The following is a 7758-nucleotide window of genomic DNA, read 5'->3' as shown; positions in this document are numbered from 1 at the left end:
ATGAGTAAAGTGGGCTTGCTTACAGGTAATGTTACTTATAGAGTGAAGCATATTAGTCCTTGAGCCCTGCAGGCAGTAGGGTAAGGTCTGCATTCTATATTTATTCAACAAAGAGTGATAAAACTAAAAAAAAAACTCCATTGAGGTCTATTAAATAAATATAGATCTCATCCTTCTGCCTGGAGGGCTCATGGACTAATATGCTTTGTTCTATAGGTAATGTTAACTGTAAGCAAGCCCACTTTACACATTTTTAGTTTGCTCCATGGAGAAGGAGGGTCAACCAGAAATGGTTCCACTGCTAGAATTAGTGTTTCTAAGTACTAGAGTATGGAAACTATGTTGCTTGGTAAAATTATAGCAGTTCATATAACTGGCTTTCCTATAAAGTGAATATACCATTCAATGCCTTTCTTCTGCTCTTTATGAATATAACAATTGCTTCTACCTTAAATTGAGATTGAAGCACTTTTTGAGCTCTTAAATATGATAAATTTTCAAAAAATTATGACAGTTTATATAACTGACTTACCAATAAAGCATGCACTTAGATGCCTTTTTTATGTTCTCTATAAATATAACAATTGCTTCTACCACAAATTCAAGTTTAAGCACTTTTTGAGCTCTTAAAAATGAGAAATTTTAATTTAAGTATGGCTTATTGCTAGTTTTCCACAAAATAATACTAAATTTTCTCAGTGCCATCTTTTCCATCATTTAAAAAAAAAATAATGCTACAGTTTCTCAGTGCTAAAATTATTTGTAATAAGGTTAGTTTAGGTTAAAAAGTGCTTAAATTTGAATTTAAGATAGAATCAATTATCATATTTGTAAAGAGCATAAAAAAGGCATCAAGTGATATGTTCACTTGATTAGTAAGCCAGTTATACAAACTGCTATAATTTTACCTGCTGCTTTGCAGCATTGTTTCCAGTTAAGACAGCTTGTGATGAAACTAAACATTTACCATTTTTTGTAGCTAGTAATAGTTATTTGTCAAGTAATTTTTTATTCTCTTCTCCTCCTTTTTTTTCATCAATGGCAGGCCTACATAGTTCATTTTAGTTGTTGGACATGGAATTTTTCAATGTTATATTTTACTATTTTGAATTAAATTTTTATTGGCTACTTTTATTTCTGATTAATTTCTAACCTTTGTCTTGGTTGTTTTTCTTGCTTTGTTTCTTTCTAATTGAATATAGGCTATGAAACAAATTTGGCTCTATTAAAGCTTATAATAGCCTTTTGAAAATAAATATTATCTTAACTAATGAAAAGCATAATGTAAACAAGAAATAAAGTGAAAATACAAGAGGTGAGCTAGTCATGATTTGTATTTGAACTATTGTAGTGAATTCAGTGTTTCATTCTTCAGTATGGGAAGTCTGTAGGATAGCTCATTTATCTTATTGTTTTTATACCATGTTGTTTGCAGTGTTGTATGCAACAGCTAAACTTCTAGTTAATTGACTTCTTGCAATCTCAGAAAGGGTTTAGGTTAGGAAAATGAAACTTTCAGGGACGAATTTACAGACTAAAGTATGTCCTGGGAAGGTACTTTGAAGCAACTACCTCCACTCCTTCTCCCTCTAGAGGGCCCTGACCTTTGATGACCTTCAAAAATATGTGCGTTATAAAAGTGAAACCTTTTAAAATAGACCTTCTGCTTAATTAAAGTAAAAAAAAAGTGTTTTCAGCTTCATAACTTTGCTCAATTCCATTTCATAAGGTTTTAAAGATATGCAAATTCATTTCCTAAATTTTGAAAAATAAACATTGATATGGCTCAGAATTCTACTCAAATAACAGAAATTGCATTTTCAGAACTTAAGGCAGAGAAAAAGCAACTAGTAGCCTAACCTAAAATTAAAGTAAAATGTTGTTTTGTCAAAATTTCAATAGGTATAGACCTGTCATGTAGTCAAATTTCAGGGCCCTCTAGAGGGAGAAGGAGTGATGGTGGGTACTTTAAATGCCTCCCTGGGACATACTTTAGCCTGTAGACCCATCCCTGAAAGTTTCATTTTCCTAACCTAAACCCTTTCCAAGATAGCAAGAAGTCAATTAATTAGAATTTTACTGAAGGTTCTTATGGGGCCTATATGAAAAGCTAAGCAAGCTCAGGTTTTAATTAGAGGAACTTAAATGAATCTTGTCATACCTCATAGGCTAGGTTCTTTATTCATACAAGTTTCTGTAATCTTAACTGGGCAAAATTAAGATTTGTAACAGTTGAATATGCCTAAAAAAGGTTATAATTTTGAATGATTTAAAAATATAGCCTAGATGACAATGGAATGCAGCATGATACTCAGACTAATACAAATATGCTCCATGGGCTCTATAAAGTAGGAACTTCATTGTTTTGTTTTTTGCATAGCCTATTCCTAAGGATAGGCTATATCTGGGATCGTCAGGGGTAATGGTATTAGGCTACTCTTAAATTTTGGGTGTGTTTTCCTCAAAAGTGGTCAACTATTTAATATTTACCAAATCAATATATTGTTACCATTAACTTAGTAGGCCCAGATTGTGAAAAAACTTACTGTTGAACTAATATTCTTAAGACTGTCATCTGTAGATATGTCCAGTTGCCCAGGGGAATCAGGAAGGAGTGACACTTCTATTTTTTCTTTTGTTTCAGGAACTCGTCTATAACACCACATTGGTACAACACAAATGGCAATATATAAAAATAACGCTCTCATGCAGTGTTGCGATGGGTGGTACAATTGTACCAGATTCAGTACTTTTTTCTCTGACCTGTACATCTGTACAACTTTTTTTTAAAGTCAGAAAATCAGTACATTTACGTCGAACTGGTACAAATTCAGTACATTTTCTCCAAAACTAGAAAAAAAGAACGATTTTTACTTGTAAACGGAACCTTTACCATTCATTGCTATGGCAAATACTCTCGCGACTTGTCTGTCTGCTTTTATTTAGAGGTTAACTCTATGGTAAATTTGGAGTCGTTACGGAAAACGGAAAGTTGCCGCGGATTTTCAAAAACTAAAAATGCTATCATCTTAACTCCAGTTGAAGTAGGAAAAGATTAAAACGGTGGGATGATAAATCTTTCTTTTAAGTTTATATTTTTTCTAGTTTTACTCAATCTTTGGAAAATTTTAAAAGCGAAAAATAGTAAGTTTTGAGAACTGGAAAAAATGGACAATATAGGGGGGCCATCAAGGCCAACCCCAACCCTTATTTTGGGTTCAGCAATCGCCTACTGGTGAATGGACTTTTGGCAGCCCAGAACATTACCAAACCCAGCCAATGCAAATATGGCATGATCCCACAAATGGATCCAATCAGTTTCCATTTGCTGGCTCCCCTCAATCAGTGACATACCAAACAATTACAAGCCCAGGTCAGAGTCAAGCCATAAGATACTATAATCAAACAGATACAAATCAATGGATAAACACAAACAAAGAGAATAAGACAGTAAAAGTGAAAAATAAAAGAGAAACAATCAAGGAACATATCCAGCTGTCAGTACAGAATAGATTTGAAGTTTTAAGTGATGAAGCAGCAAATGAGAGTGACAATGAAAGCTATATGGGCGAAGCAGTTTCCTGCAGGGAGGCAGAAGGTATGCCGAGCATCAGTAATGATATTAACAATGAAAGAAGAAGAGAAGAAAATCCTAGAATTTTGACCCCAACAGTGACAAACACCCTTGCAATCCCTAAGGGACATGAAAAAGTTAACCTGGAAAATAAAGCAAAAAACAGAAAACCTCTCTCAATGACTGTAATTACCAATGCAAGCATAGAATACAACTGCAGTGTAAATATAATCCTCACAGAACACAACAAGCAGTTCCCTGACCACAGCACAATTATCAAAAACTTGAAGAATATATTAAAGGAAAACAAGTTTGAATATGACTTGGTAAAGAACAATGAACTATTAATAGTACATTCTCAAAATGAAGATTCCAAAGAATTATTGTTGAAGACTACAAACTAGGTAGCTTAAGTGTAATGGTTGAACTAAGAAAAAAGTTAGTCCGTGGTGTCATTAAAGGTTTGAATTTAAAAATGACAGAAGCTGATATAAAGGAATGTTTGGACACAGAATTAAAAATTCACCAAATAAAAAGACTAAAACTTTTTAACAAAGAAACAAGAAAAACAGAAGACAGCAAAGCCGTGTTAATCACTTTTGTAAGTGACACCTTGCCTTCCCATATTTGGTTTGCAGGAAGACCTAAAGAAGTTGCTCAATATAACAGGCCAATCATTCAGTGCTACAATTGCCAAAAATTTGGCCATATCAAAACAGTGTGCAGATCACCAAAACCATCTTGCCTTAGATGTGGAAAATCTCACCACTCTAAAGACTGTCCATTAAAAACTGAGCCAGTAGAAACAAGAAATACAAAATATCACTGTGTAAACTGCAATGGTAACCATACAACTACATCCGCTACTTGCCCACAAAGAAGACAAAACAAGATTATTACAAAAATTGCAGAAACCCAAAATATAGGCATAAAAAGAGCTGAATCAGCATACAAATCTTATGCGTAAGTTGCAAACAAACAACATTCAAAAACTAGTCAATTTTATCTAAACAAAGAAGAGTTTCCTCCAATATCAAGAGACCAAGAATTAGAGATTCAAAGCGATGTACAAACAGTGGTGAAAAAGATAATAAAAGAAATTGCAAGAAATCCAAGAATATTTGACACAAGCTCAATTCCAGTTGAAGAAAAAATCAATAGCTTATTCAAAGTTATTGAACAAATCACAAATATTAAAATAAGCCCAAGAAAAATCAATGAACCAGAATTAGACAGAGCATTCAAAGTTAGAAACAAAAGCACACTCAACCAACTGATATGTTAGTAGTCTCATGGAACTCTCAATCACTGACAGGCACGAAAACAGATATGTTAAAAAATTTTGCAGTCGATTATAAAGTAGATATAATATGCCTACAAGAAACATGGCTAGTCCCATATAAAAAATTTAAACTCACAGGATTTAATGTCACAAGACAAGATAGAATACAAGGCAGTGGAGGAGGCACTCTAATAGCCATAAGTAAAAAGTACCATTTCAAGCCTTTAAATATAGAAATCTCACAAGATAAAAATTACCAAATGATAGAAGCAGTAGGATGCACAGTATATTTGAAAAATCGTCAAAAACTCAACATCATAAATATTTACAACCCAAAAAGAGAAAATAAGAAAATTGGTAAGTTTATTGAGGAAATAGTGAAAACAATTCCGTCCTGTGAAAAATATCTAATCCTTGGGGACCTAAATGCACAAAATAATATTTGGTGTGATTGTGGTATCTCAAATAGTGCTGGGAATTCAGTGGAAGTTTTTCTACAAGACAACTTAGATGCATGTCTAATCACACCTAAAAATCTGAAAACACGTCACTGCAAAAGAACAAACACATACACTACAATAGATCTATCAATTACACCAGCTAATATAGCTTCTAAATGGACAATTTGGTCAGCAAGTGAAATCACTTTGTTGACTGACCACCTACCAGTAATGCATGAAATAAGAGATCAACCCACGAGGTGTGAAAATGGTAGCTGCAGAAAACAAACAAACATCAAACAAGTGAATTGGGACAAATACCAAGAAATCTTAGAATTGCAAAATCTTGAAAATACCTTTGTGAGCTCAAACAATATTGAAGAAACAATTGAAACATTTCAAAACAGTTTGATACAAGCAGCAGAGTCGACTATAACAAATAAAACAGAAACGCACACGAAACACAAACACAACCCCTGGTGGAACAATATTTGCAAAGAGGCAAAGAAGCAAATGACAAAAGCAAAAAGACACTATGAAGCAATGTTCACGTTTGAGAATTATCTACACTTACAGAAAACCAAGGCCATATTCAAAAAAACAGTAAAGGAAGAAAAATATAAAAGCTGGAAGCAATACCTGGAAAAACTTGATTTTAGACAACCCTCAACAAAGATCTTTAAGTTTATTAAGAAAATGAATGTCTTTTATAATGAACAACCCCAAGTAAACATGCCAATTCAATCAGATGGAAAAGAAATTATAGATAATCAGGAAATAGCCAATGAAGGGGCAAGATATCTCAAATCAGTTATAAACAAAGAAGAAATAAACCAGTCAGCTGTAAGAAAAACCCTCTGGAAAATAAAAAGAGCTAGAGAAACATCTACTGAGGCACCCTACAATCAACCTTTTACTATAAATGAGTTAGAAACTACAATTAAAAACCTACCACTAACAGCACCAGGCAATGACCAAATATATCCTCATTATTTTAAAAAACTTCCTTCAAAACGAATTAAAATGCTTCTTCAAATAATTAACAATTGCTGGGAATCAGGGGAATTCCCAAAAATATGGAAGAAGGGAGTAGCAATCATGTTACCCAAGCCCCATAAAGATCCAACGAAGCTAAAAAATCACAGATTTATAACCTTATTACCTGTAATAGGGAAGCTTTATGAACGATTAATAAAGAATAGAATAAACTGGATTATGGAAACCAACCAATTTCTACCTCCATTCCAATGTGGATTTCGCAAAGGTTTAAGTACCACGGACAATCTTGCATTGCTCCAACGAGATGCCCTATATTCCTTGCAGAACCACAAGATCATGATAACCGTCTTTATGGACTTTAAGTCACCATTTGACGTTATATCCCACAGACAGATTTTGGATGGACTGATTAGCTTGGGAATAAAGGGTCCCCTAATATCAGTCTGTCATGAATATCTAAGAGAAAGAACTGTTCAAGTTAAATCAGGAAATTGCCTTTCCCATATTCATGTAAAATCACAAAGAGGAGTCCCACAGGGCTCAGCACTGGGTCCAGATTTCTATAATGTAAGTCAATACAATAGCCCACTGAATGACGATGAAATAAAGGCCTCAGTATTTGCTGACGATATTTGCTTCTGGCTAATAGGGCAGAAAGAAACAGAAAGAATAACAAAACTACAACAAATGTTCAATCAGCTGACATTTTGGGCTGAGGATCTAGACTTAGAATTTTCAATCACAAAGACAAAAATGATGGTCTTCACAAGTAGACATATAACTAATATCCCAGATTTGATGTTGAAAAATCGAACAATAGAAAGAGTCTCTAAACACTTATATCTGGGATGTTTGATAGATGAAAAGATGACCCTTCAACCAATGGTGGAACATATAAAACAGTCATGCATAAAACGACTTAACATCATGAAAATGCTTTCTAAGAAAACTTGGGGAGCGAATACAGTATTTATGCTTGAGTTCTACTGTAAATACATTAGAGCAAAGATTGATTATGCCTCACTTTTCTACAATATTGCTTCGAAAAGCATGCTAAACAAACTGGAAGTTGTCCAAAATAGCGCGTTAAGAATAGCCTTTGGGGCAAGAAGTACAACGCCCATCTCCTTCTTATTAATTGAAAGTGGAATAGTTGACCTGCAAACCAGAAGAGAACAACAGATGCTGAAGTACCTGAAAAAGATATGGCTAGCCCCATCATCCCATCCATGCAAAGCTCTAATTATTAAAAGAGGACTTACCCATACATTTAACAAAAAACGAAAGCGGAATAAAGAATGGATGATAGAAAAAGCAGAGAGTTTATTGAAAACATAGGATATAATCTTAAATTTTAGTGAGATGTTACACCTGCAAGACCCACCACTAATACCCCCATGGACAAGTAGAAGCATCAAATATCTAACAAACGAATTTGAAAAAGAAGATCCACTTAACTACAT

This window comes from Artemia franciscana, chromosome 6 (assembly GCF_032884065.1).
Source record: "Artemia franciscana chromosome 6, ASM3288406v1, whole genome shotgun sequence".
NCBI lineage: Eukaryota > Metazoa > Arthropoda > Branchiopoda > Anostraca > Artemiidae > Artemia > Artemia franciscana.
Note: the sequence above shows the minus strand (reverse complement) of the source record.